Consider the following 14,334-nt stretch of genomic DNA (forward strand, 5'->3'; position numbering starts at 1 on the left):
CAGATAGCCCGATGTGGCTTTGCTATAAGAGAAACACACACACACACATTAACTATTAAATATTATTTTATACACACTAAGTCAACATTCTGTTAAAACTACTAATAAAATGGATTTTAGTTTATTTATCTAATCTGTATAAAATGTCAGTGAGTGTCACATCACGTCACGCTTGATTTCTCTTGATTGTTCTAAATAGGATTGGTCATAAAACACAATACGCATTTTGCAGATAGAATTGTTTGATTACTGTCTGCTCATTACACTTCTAATGGCGAGAGTACGAAAGGGTCAGGGAGGGGTTCAGTGAAACCTTATAAGTGTAGCAAGTGTTGGTATAATAAGGCTAAAGTATAGACGTAGTGTGGGATCACCTAGTTTAAACTTAAGTGCATAAAATTTCCCATGAAAATAAAAATATTGATTCAGTTTTAAACTTAAATCATTTCTGAATTAAGCTGTTTCCTGTTATATCATGAAAGTTTTGTTTTCTTAATAAAAAGTGATTTTTTAAATTAACGGGAACTCTAAATTAAAAAATGAACCAAGATTTATCTAGGTTTGTTTATACCTTTCATTTTATACTTTCACTATATAGACTAACAACAATATTAGTTTATACTTTTGTTGCTAAGCGATATGACTTAAAAGCCACTGTTTGAAGGTAAGTTGTATTATCAAAACGTGCTGTTTTTTTCTATATATTAGAAATTGCTTCTATAACTGAGTTTTACCAATAATTACTCTATGAACACACCACGAATTTGTTTCATGAATAATCTTAATTTTGGCTAGCTCACAGTGGAATTTACCCACATTTGTTCGTTACACTTTTCTGCCTCTTTGTAAGTTAAGCTGACTTGGCAAAATGATTATTACTATTTTTTCAGCTATGTATGGAATGTAAGGTTAGGGTATACTCTGGGGTGGAGGTGGTACTACTTGCGTAGTCATTTCTGATGGACCATGCGCATTATAATATAATGCTTCAAAAGTATGCGTAGACTATATTACCGAAACGAAAATGCAAGTTTTATAAATAATCATTTGTTCTATCATAAGCAACAGCGTAATGTTACCTTGCCTTGTTGAAAATATTTATTTCATGATTAAAACTCGGTGCACTATATGTCATCTTTCCTTGCACGAAACTAAATCGTTATCATTGTACAAGGAAAACTTAATCGATAATTTTATATTCATTTAAATTAAAACGTGTTTGAAGAAACACGAGTCGTAGGTTATCATTGAATAACACAGAATTATGTCAGAAAATGTATTTATGTTTATAAAGTTAATAATAACAAAGTAAATTCTGTGACATTATTTATAAATTATATATTGTATTTTCTTTATTAATTTTCAGTACTTAAAAACAAGAACTTTGATGTTTACCAAGTGTATATCTTAAGCTACTTAATATCTTTAGATAATATGTTGTTGAATGATTCTAGGCAAAAAATCGAAAATAATATAGAAGTTTCAAGCATATAGATAACTAACAAATAAACAGCTAATAATATTTGACGCTTTGCAATAAAATGAATGCTTTAAACTAAAAACATTGACAATCAAGCAATTACCTTGATTTTGCTCCAGGCTACTACATCTATTCAGGTTCCAGTGGCTTATAAGTTTACTCATCGTTTATGTAAGTTAATCTAACTATTTATTCATGTATGTATCTGAAATATTTGTACGAGTTACCATGGTAAACAAATATTTAATATTGTTTATTTATTCCAACACGAACCTGGCATGGCCAGATGCTTAAGGTATTCGACTCGTTATCAAAGAGCAGCTGGGGCTTGAATCCCTGTCACACCAAATATACACGCCCTTTTAACCGTAAGGCGCTATAATGTAACGATCAATCTTATTATTCGTTGGTAAATGAGTCGCCCAAGAGTTGATGGTGGGTGGTGATGACTAGCTGGCTTCCGTCTAGTCTTACACTGCGAAATTAGGGGCGGTCGGTGCAGATAGCCCTCGTGTAGCTTTGCGCGAAATTTAAAACAAACGAACAATTATTCCAACACACATACCACATAAGGGAAAATGTTGTACATTTATCAGCAAAAGTCGTATTTCTCCGTTCGATAAACTTCGTAACTCGCTTATGTAAGCCAGGTTTGTTACAAATGATATCGTGAATTTTATAATCATATCAGTTTTAACTATTCGTTTGTTTTTAACGGCAGATCTTTAAATAATTAAATAACCATATGATTGGAAAGTATTTCACTTGCAATAAGTAAAATAATAATCAAGGATATCGTAATTATTTTAATTAATTTGAATAAATAAATCAGATATACATAATCTAATAAAACGTTCTTATAATTATCAGTTAGTACATGTGTTATTACAAACTGAAACACTTACTGCTTCCTTTAACGGAAGTAAGGTGACAGTAGATTGGTTGATTTTATAACAGTAATTATAACATTGTAGGAATATTTTGATCTGTATGTTTCAATTTAGAAAGTAAAATTATATTTTGTAGTTAAATATCCATTATATTTTACTGAAATTGTAAAGTTGTATACAATTCGCAAAGCTATAAACTTAAATATTTAAGATATTTATTAGCTACAAAATATAATACATTAAGTTCGCACTGCAAGGAAATCACAAACCAATAATGCTCCGAAATGACGTAATAAAATTAAATGTTTGACTATTATACAATTTGTGAATTTTACTGTTTTTAATTGGGCTTATAGGTACAATAGTTTACATAAGTAATCAAAGTAACTTATCAAAAAATACATAGCGTTAACTGAAGCACGCTTCAGAGTCTATATGTATATATATATATATATGTACCTTAGCAATTAGACTTTTATGTTTTGTTTGTTTTTTTTGAATTAAGCACAAAGCTACACAATGGGCTATCTGTGCTCTGCCCACCACGGGTATCGAAACCCGGATTTTAGCGTGCAAGTCCGCAGACATACCGCTGAGCCACTGGGGGGCTTAGACTTTTAAGTCTCGTGTAATTAATTAATTTATTCACTATGATATGACATTGTACGTCTTTAATAATTTTTTTTTTTTTTTACCAAAGTGTGAATTACTTTGTTAAAATATAAATAAACGTTTATTCCTTGAATGATGTGCATTTTACTTCTTACAAATTTAGAGATTTCATGATTCAAGAATACGTTAGAGTATTTTGTGGGAACCAGATTTAACAACAATGTATTATTTTACTTATACAATTATAAACCTAATTTGACCTGAGCATAAACACTGCTTAAGAATACTTTTGTGACGATCTGAATTGTCTAAGATTACAGAAGACACGTAATGTTTACATTATTACGATTAAGATTTACGTGATAAATGTTTGTTACCTAAACTCACGCTCAGCTATTCATCCAGCCTTCCATTATTTCAAAGTGACAGACTAGAAGAAACGCAGACAGTCAACAGCAACTATCGATCAGATAGTGGGATGTGGCTGTAACTCTTATAACGATCTGACCTACAGTGCATAAAACAATCTTGCGGATCTTGGAACTTGGGATTCACTATCCGTCATGCTCATTACTGGGTCATTCCCGGCTAAACGATAAGAAAATAAATAAGGACTTTGATTCCACATTAAAATTATGACATACCTTGACATAATGGACGGACAAACCTTGGATTTTTTTAAGTATAGTGTCATAACATTAAGCTCAACAAAAGCACTTCTGCATGAGAATTACAAAGTTCAAAGTCTTTTCATAGATTAGCATCTAATAGATAATATTTGAAATCACATTACCGACTCAGTTATATGTTACAAATATTATTTTTAACCTCTTCTGTGGTACACTTTAGAACCTATTGTTTGCTATCAATCATTTCTTTGTAGTCCACATAATAATCCTATTCTTCATATAATTATAAGTATCATGTGATGAATTAATAATTTCTATGATAATAAACTACGTACGCAAGTAATACAAGTATGCGTGTTCATAGTTTTTGTGTACAAATTTGAATATTGTAATTAGATTCAGCTGCAGTAAAATTTAATAAAAAATCTGTCAATATCTCAGTAACTTGAAAAATCTATTGAATTATTTATTGTAACTATGCAGTAGGTAGTAATCAAATTGGCAGGTTCTAAGGCTTGAATTGTTATATTCTTATCTGCTTTTAATGCAGAAAATGTGCTTATGAACTGAAACAAAACAATGAACTTTCCTATTCAGATGCTTTCAGGTAAAGAAACCTATTATGGCATGTAGAACGGACTCAGTAGCAGAGTGGTATGTCTGCGGACTTACTATAAACCAGATTTCAATAGCCGTGATGGGTAGAGCTGTTTGTATAGTTTTGAGCTTAACTGCAAACAAGCGATAAAAAAAAGCATATAGGACTAGTAAACAAAGTGCATAATGTTAAATTAACGTTGTTTGTATTTTATTAATAAATATGGACACAACTATTGCGCACTGTGATTTTTCTTCAACGTCAAGAAAACATCATACGTACTGAAACTTTCTTAAAACTTTTGCATGAGAAGTTATGTTCAATGAGGCACATAAGAAATGATAGGAAACTAATGGTAAATTTCTAAAGTTAGATTAAATGTAGACAATGACGGCTCTAAGACAAACGACGTTAATTAAAAGGTTTAGAGAAAGCAAATTAAATGTGAAGCACTGTGCATATAGAAGTTTAGAGTATCCTCAGTAAAGGGCCTGGTATGGCTAGGTGGTTAAGACACTCGAATCGTATTCTGAGGATCGCGGATTGGAATCCCTGTTGCACCAAATATGCTTGCTTTTTCAGCTGTGAATGCGTCATAATGTGATGATCAATCCAACTATTCGTTGGTAAAATAATAGCTCAAGAGTTGGCGGTGGGTGATGATGACTAGCTGTCTTCCCTCTAGTATTACACTGCTAAATTAGGGACGGCTAGCGCAGATAGCCCCCGTGTAGCTCAACCACCTGGCCATACCGGGACTCTAGAAAGAAGAACTTCTCCAATTTCCAAAATGACATGATTTTAAGAGGTCGCATTGTTAGAACTACTGACACAGAAGCAATGAAGCTTTTTGTTTGTTTGTTTTGTTATGCACGAAACTAAACAAAGGGTTATCTGTGATCTGCCCACCACGGGTATCAAAATCTGGTTTCTAGCAGTATAAGTCCGCAGACATTCCACTTTGCCACTGGTGAACATAATTATTGCTAGCTCTATGCAAGTAAAAATAATTTTCTATGTGTTGTACGTATGGCAATCGTCTAAAAACAAAATAAAAACAGATCAAAGTGTTATCAATGTTCGTAGTAAGGTGCTTACACATGGGAGATTACAAGTGCTAAAATTGCTGAAAAATTAAAATTAGAGTGAAAAAATTACAAAGAGAACTTAAGGGGTGGAAGTGTTGAACAAACTAGAATTTCATTGCAGATATGTTATTCACAGATATTATATTACAGAACAACACAACAGTGTTTGCCTACAGTTATGTAATCATCATAAATGGATCTTACATATTTGTGTGGAAAATACGGTTGATGAATCATATACGTCACTTACTTCAAAATTGGCCTGTTTCCATTTATGAAGAAAAATCTCATAAATAATTTAACATAAAATGCATCATACATATAGTTAAAAGTGACTCTGCAATAGTGTTACGGGATCACTGGATCCTTTATGACAAAAAAGAACATTTTTCACCACCACACTCTATGCGTCTTAGATCACAAAAGGTTATCCATTGCGCACTACTACTATTATAAAAATATAATAATCACGCCCAATCTATGACGAGAATTGCCAAGAAGAGACTCACAGTGTTCGATACTAAATTCACTCATCTTTAGGGCGTCTTGGAAAGCCAGGTTCAAAATCGATATATTCTAAAGACGGCTGGTATGGGTATTAAAACTTTAATTAAAATAACGTACAGAACAATGTTTCGACCTGTTTAGATCATCTTCAGGTTAACAAAGTTGATGTCCTCCTACAACAAACCTGTGTTAATTACAGTAGCATATTGTAACCGATTAGGTTCATACAACACGTGATATGTTTAGACATTTTATTAATACCGTTTCTGTACCTGGTGTGGTTCGTAGCAAGTTCGTTCCACACTTACGCAGAATGATCGTGGTTTTGCAATATATATTTATATCCATATTTGTGTGTTTGTATGTGCGCGTTCATGTTTTGAATTGCCTTTTGTGTTATATTTAAAACTTACAGACTTTGGTGTGGAAATAAATTATGTTAATTCAGAAGTAATTAACATACAGCGATCGATAATAAGAATGATATTTACTGACGAAACATACTACATGTTTCGACTATACTATGGTCTGACTTCTTTGGGTATGATACATAAATAAACATTCAAGTATCAATCTTTATGACAAACTAGCATATTTACATTTCACTTGGGTGAGTAGACTTATATTTCAAGTGGGTTTTTCGTCATCAGCGAAAGTTTGTTGACATTGCTAATAGTAGGTTTGGAATTTCGCACAAAGCTACTCGAGGGCTATCTGTGCTAGCCGTCCCTAATTTAGCAATGTAAGACTAGAGGGAACGCAGCTAGTCACCACCACCCACCGCCAACTCTTGGGCTACTCTTTTACCAACGAATATGGGATTGACCGTAACATTATAACGCCCCCACGGCTGAAAGGGCGAGCATGTTTGGCGCGACCGGGATGCGAACCCGCGACCCTCAGATTTCGAGTCGCACGTCTTAACACGCTTGGCCATGCCGGGCCTGCTAATAGTAAATCATCTTTTTTTATAACTTGAATTATTTATAATTTATGTACAATAACGTTCGTTTTTGTTTTAATTATTCCAATAATAGACAAAAGGATAATAAAAAAGAAATTAACACCAATGATGTTTTAATGAAATTACTCTAATGAAGTGTTTCATATACATATATAATATATATCATAATACGTAAAGTAGTACACTATAGTTGTGATATAGTCTAGCACTTATAATCTACAAACACTTTTGTGTTTTCCAGACATATATACATGGATTTGCTAGTGAATAGTACTCTGTAAAATTATATATATTTGTTATGTATGAAAGCAAGATTTAGGGGTAGATGTGATTTCCGTTTGCTTTATTAACAACAATACTACTTGTTCACGAACGCTATGTGATTTTCTTTCTACACGAGAAGAGCTTTACCAATGACAGTTGATAAATAACGTTCCTTATCTGTATGAATAAGAATACACTACTGTTTAATTGGTTATGGTGGATTAATCTCTGTCTGTTCTGTGTCTTTAAAAGTGGATTTCATTTCATCAAATATTTCTATAATCTCCTTTCACATTGTATTAATATTCGCTCAAATTCAGAAAAAAAAACTGTTTTCCGTACTCTTCAGTGAATATTTTAATGATTTAATAGTTTCTGTTAAGATTAGCCCACATTCCTGCACAGGCAGAATTCTGTTATATTTTACGTTTTTATGTATGTTTGTCATCATTACGTTTTCATAGCTTCAAAATGTTTTTGTTCTTCATACAACTAAGTTTCCTTCCCCAAGCTGATTAGCTAGTTGGATGTGTTTCCATAGTAACAGTTGAGCACAATCTCATTTAACTCTCTTTTTACAAGATATTACGTAAGTGCACAGGTTATTCTACCCTTAAGGGCATCCAAGAAGATCTTTGGGTAGAATTACAACGTATTTGCTATCAAACAGTTATTGATGAATTACTTTTATCTGTTAGAAATATCTAGTGGAGAGTAAAACTGCCCAGAATACATCTTTACCACACATACACACACATATACGTATATTAACAAAATATATAGCCTCTTCGAAAGCTATATATTGAATACAACTACAAATAAAGTGTCTTATTTCTGTTTTCCACTGTCTTTACATATACTACAGGTCCAACAATTCGTTGAAATGGAATACAGCAACATGATGATAATATATTTTGATATATACCCCACGCAATCAAAATACGGTCTTTCAATGACTCAGCGGTAAGTGTATAGACATACGACGATCAATGTTATGTTTAGATATCTGTAGAGGACAGAGCACAAACAACCAGCTGTGTAACTTTGTGCTTAACAACAACACCAAACCACGATGTTACAAATTTTACGTATTGAAATTAGTTTCAATTCAATAGTTTGAATAGAATAAGTTAATTATATTGTCAGTGTTCTCATAAAATCTTTGTCGTTCAATATGTTCGTCTATTCTTGTCAGTTTGTTTCATACAATTGCTAAATAGTTGCTTCAGATATCTATGCAAGCATGTGGTCTCGTAATATGGGTTATATATATGAAGTAGTAGAAAGACAAGAAATGCCCTCTAATGTACTGTAATACAAAACTAGCATTTTATGTGAAATTATCTTATCAGATACAATAATAAAATATTATCGATTATAACAAACATGAAATATTTTACAATAACAAAGAATGTACTGACAAAATTGTTGAGAAAGATCCATTTTAAAAGTGCAAAGTCTGAATATCTCTTTAATATTTTGTTTGTTTAAAGCTCTGAATAATTCTTTTTTGTGATTATGTATTCATTTCGTGCAGAATATTACAAAAATGTTACCCATGTATATTTAAGTTGTAGCATTCTTTATAAAGCTTTCCTCAAGTACCGGTTAGTTTGTAAAACTTTATTGCATAAACTAGTATTTTTGAATAAATATTTCGTTTTCACTTTTGAATGTGACATTTGTAAGAATTCTAAGGATTTATAACTAGAAGTAAAAGAGAAAGTTCAATGACAGGTTAACCACATCAAATGCCTACGACGCTTTTCGTTAAATAGCAGGGACATTACAGACCCAGCAATATTGTCAGACTATAGGAACAGCGACTGTTATGATCTGAATACATTTATTAAGCGTTCTTTTTTATATTGTCAGACTACAGGAACAGCGACTGTTATGATGTGAATACATTTATGAAGTGCTCTTTTTTATTAACAGTTTATGTCATTTATCATTTAGTATTAGAGTTAATATCGCTATATTAGAAAATATAGACATACGTCAGAGATGTGTATAGATTATATTTTGGTATTTTTTTTAACTGACTGTACTCTAAAAAGGAAAGTTTGAACATTTTATTAGCGAATTTTTCGTAATAAAATCATTCATATTTTAATAAAGTGCAGGCTCAAGAGTTTCGAAAGGAAATTATTTCACTGCTACCATATTTTACGCCTTGTAAGACGCACTTTTTTCTTTAAAAATACCTTGAAAAATCCTCATGCGTCTTCTGAGACAAACGTGATGGGTTGAGACAAGAGGTTAACTTAGGGTCTACTCAAAATGGCTTCTCATATTGATTGTAATCTCATTACTTATCAATTACAAGCATTTTCAACAGCAAAACACATTCAATTTAGCTTACATTGTCGATATACTGTGAACAATATGATGTATTTGATTGTATTTACCAGTAGGTTGAAAAAAAGTCAACGCTGTATCTACGTGTTGGTTGCTGAGTCAAAATATTTTTTCTTAGAGTTTTTTTTTCCAAAATTAGAGTGCGTCTTCCATGATGTAGCGTCTCACAAGACGTGAAATACGGTACTACTTTGCTTTACAATATCTGCGCAGAGCTATACTAGAAGACTCTAAGCATGTCTCTACGTAATATTAAATTAACAGATAAAACTGAAGACAGTCGTCAATATCACCGTCGTAAATTCTTAGGCTTTCTCTAACCTGATCGAACGATGGAAAGTGACAGTTATTGCTGTAGTGCAGCCACGTATTTAATATTAGGAACACGTTTTGTTTGTAACAATACGCGAATCACGAAACCTATTATTCATATTCAGACTAGGCTAACCACTAGGCCACATCCAACTATGATGTGTTGTTTTACAATATGAACATTCGTTGATTATTTCTTTTAGTCGTATTATACATTCAATAGATAAACACTATTATTTTATAAATTTTAACCCAGTTTGCCAATCGTCGACTTTTAATCATTTCTAATAGAACAAAAGCTTTAACAAAATCATAATTTTCGAAAGACGTTATATTGCGATTTCCATATATATAGAATTCAACGACTCATAATAACAATAGCTTGTACTTGGTTTGGCACCAATTCTATAAGATCCAGAAAGGTGTCTTTTCGGTCTTTGTGGAGTAAGCTCTGGAATGTGTTCATAGATATTTACCGAGCATTACTGTAGTGAATACAATGTTCAAGTTCATCCTATAGGTAGTGATTCAAAATTAAATCTGGTGATTGTATCAACCAAGAGATATCACTGAAGTTACTGTAATAATTCTGAGTAATAGGAGCGTAAAGATTTTGTCGTATTCTTCTTACAATATAGGACGACAACACAGTCTCAGTGATTTAGAAGACACTTACATCTTTCCTTTCCTAACAAGCGCATTGCTTACTAATCAATCAAACTTCATGTTTATCTACTATGTATTGCTCTGAGCGTTAAAGTATTTATCATCTAGTGAATAGCTTAATAAAGCTATTTTCTTTATGGATGTGTTTGTATTAGGTAAAATATTTGGTTAAACCATCAAGAATAAATCACTTCACGTTAGTGTTGTTTATTTGAACGACCTGAGATACAGAATACCACTCATCGTAAAACATGCTTTATGGTTTTCGTCGAACCCAAACGTAGAACATTCCAATAAATGTTTGAGAGAACTCAACCGTATCAAAAGCCTAAAGAAAATATGTTGCGATTTTTCTCTTTTAACTTTGGTTTCAAACGCAATGCTTTTCCCACTCTTAACTCACAGTTAATCAAGCGAGAGAGAATTTGCAATAAAAAACTTTTACAAGTAAACAAGAGCTCGTAGCTCTACGTTACGCGTCATTAAAACGAGATATTTTAAATGAAGTCTCTTATACAGAAGCTCTAATAACACATACTTTTTCCTTCCGTCTTGTGTGCGATATTTACATAAAGTATGTTCTGAGCTCTTTGACTGGTTGACTGTATTACGTTCACGTATAAACCAGTTCAAATTATTCTAGTTTTAAAACATATTAACAATAAAAATGGTCACTTTTGTTTCCACTGACTGATTGTATTATGTTCATGTAAGAACCAGTTCTATTCTCCAGTTTTAAAACATCTTAACAATAGAAATGTTCACCACTCTTCTAACTGACTGATTGAATTATGTTCATATAACAACCAGTTCTAATTACCAGTTTTAAAACATCTTAACAATAGAAATGTTCACTGCTGTTCTGACCGACTGATTGTATTATATTTATATAACAACCAGTTTTAATCACCAGTTTTAAAACAGCTTAGCAATAGAAATGTGCACCGTTGTTTTAACTGACTGATTATCTGTTCATATAAAGGATATTTTTGTGTAACTTTATACTGACCATTTATTTGTTGTTTGTTTGTTTTCAACATTAAGCACAAAGCTACACCATGGGCTATCCGTGCTTTGCCCTTTATAAGTATTGAAACCAGGTCTCTAGCGTTGTAACTTGGTAGACATATCGCTGCGTCACTAGAGGGCACTGATCATTTGGGATAACAATTTGTTGTTGTTGATGTTTTGAATTAAGCACAAAGCTATACAATGAGCTATCTGTGCTCTGCCCACCACGGATATCGAAACCTGGTTTTTAGCGTTGTAAGTCCGCAGACATACCGCTGAAACTCTGGGGGGCTTGAGATAACAATTACACTTTAAGTATTAAGTAACCAATGCAGAAAGACCAGTTAAATCTAGTTCCTTCTCAGTGAAAATAATAAATAATTAATTATACTGCATACTGTAACAGTTATTCCTATTACATTGATACTCCTAGTTTAATAAAGACAAACATGTTGTAATGTGTAACAATCTAAATTATGAATCTGAGGGTCCATGTTTACATCCTGTTGCCGCAAAACTCGCTCATTGCGTTTTCAGATCATGAGCACGTTATAACAGCGCAAGCCAAATCTCACTAGTTGATTAAATTAATCCGATATCAGGCAGTAAAAGCCGTCGACTACCTTCCTTCTCTTCAATCAGTTGGATCAAAATTAGGGACAGCTTACATAAATAGTCATTGAATAGGTTTGTACGAAAATTAAAAGCAAAGTGATCCTAGCTTGTAACATAAGTCTACAACTTAGTTAAAATTGTTAAATTTTATGATATCTCTTTAATCTTACTGCCTATTTTATGACTTAAAAATACAATAACCACAATACATTTAACGCTACGTACTAAACAATAATGGAACAATTATTATTATATCAAAATTTCATCAATACCTATTGATGAAAATATGTTGAAATAAATACCTTTAAAGATGCGATTGTACCTCATTTAAATATTTATTCACTATAAAATAAACCTACGTGATACATAATACTTGACAACTACTATGATAAAACATACGTTTAAATTAATTTACAATCAGGATAATATCATCAAAAAAGGTAATATGTAAAAACTGTTGCGCTAATGTCTTGGAAATCTGATTCTGAATAGTTGATATTGCAAAGTTGATACGGTCGACATTAATGTTCAAGTAGACTTTGATGCTATTCACAATTTGAAACGAATCATTGCAATGAACAATGACTTGAATCAAGTGAAATGGTTTGGTAAATTAGATTTTGACATTTTTTTCTGTTATTCTTAGTGCGACTCAAGTTTCTGGAGATGGTTTACCGTTATCACATCTCCTACATTCTGTTTTTGTTATCATTGTTTACGTCTGACATACTCAATTTTCGAACAAGTTGTTTATTGATGTAGTCTATTTGTTTTGTTTTTTTTAATATCCTAGGCATGTTGTGTAATAATCTATTCTAGAGCACTGCTGGAACAAATGATTAACTGGGATATGGTTTGTAATACGTCTTCAATACTTTTCTTCTGATTGTTAGAAATCGTTGTTTATTGAATTAAAATATTTCTTTACCTTACAAACTTATCTTTCATATCCAAAAATGTATTGTACAAAATTTAATATCAAATTGTCTCGGTTTTTATTGTTTCTCTGAAATCTATAACTACGAACAAAGTGCGCAAAATTCTAAACAAAGAAATAAACCCTTTCTTCCAGTACCTAATTTTGAATTGAAGACCTGTCAACAGAATTCATTCCTGAAGTCATTACTCCTAAGAGCTGCTCTTGTAACACACCAAAGATGAAAGTTTCAAAAGGTTTTGACAACACTAGATCTTGAACAGGAGTTCTTTGGATCCCCGGTCCGATATCCTATTAAATACCAACCAGTAACTTGAATGTTAAGAAAGCACAAATTACTTTATATATGCAAAAACAAATTTTCACAAATTACTTTAATTATTAGTTTAAGATCAATTTAATTTAAGATCAATATCTTTCTGTTGAAGAAAGATAAAAAAATGTTAAATACAATCGTTTTGTCTCCTTTTCACCTATTTTAATGGCACAGACTAAAACATAAGGCATTATTTAAATACATATAAATACGTTTAACAGTAACACTTAAAAATAAACTAACGTTACCTTGTACACTTTCTCAAACAATTTTAATAAACATATAGTTTACATTTTAAGCAACTGATAAAATAATTACTTAGAGGTTTTTAAAGTTACGTCCGTTAATTTTTTATATTTTTAAAAATAAAATAACAGTTTCAAAATCATTTTAATCTATTATAATTGATAGAGTTATTGTAGTTCTTTAGTTCGTTATGTATGGTGTGATTTAATAAACTTTTGAATGACCGTAATAGTTGCAAACTCATTTTAGTAGCTTTCTTCAACATATACTCTTCAAAAAAAGAAACGCAAAAGGCAAATTTTGAGACATATTGTTAACAAGTTTATTCCGGGTAGTTCTGTACGACATGTGTGAAACTTTACACATTCACTGCTGAACATCCAAAGTCTGCAAAGACGAAATCCACGCTCACTAGGTGAAGTTTAACGTCACTCAACGTCAATAACGAGTAGCCCCGTGAGCATCAATAACTGCTTGGCATCTCCTGCCCATAGAAGCGATGAGATGACGAATCACATCCTGTGGAATGGCAGTCCACTCAGCCTGCAAAGCTGTTGCAAGCTGAGGTAGAGTCTGCGGTTGTGGTTGTCGCCGTCGCAGATGTCGGTCCAACTCGTCCCAAAGATATTCGATGGGGTTTAAATCTGGTGATCTGGAGCGTCAGGGAAGAACGTTGATATTGTGGTGTCTCAAGAATACAGTGGTGAGTCGGGCTGTGTGAAAACGGGCGTTGTCATGTTGAAAAATGTCGTTGACGTTCACCATGATGGGTTGCACATGGAGTCTAAGAATCTCGTCGACGTATCGTTGAGCCGTAAGATTCCCTCGAATGTGCAAA

Source organism: Tachypleus tridentatus, chromosome 12 (genome assembly GCF_004210375.1).
Source record: "Tachypleus tridentatus isolate NWPU-2018 chromosome 12, ASM421037v1, whole genome shotgun sequence".
NCBI lineage: Eukaryota > Metazoa > Arthropoda > Merostomata > Xiphosura > Limulidae > Tachypleus > Tachypleus tridentatus.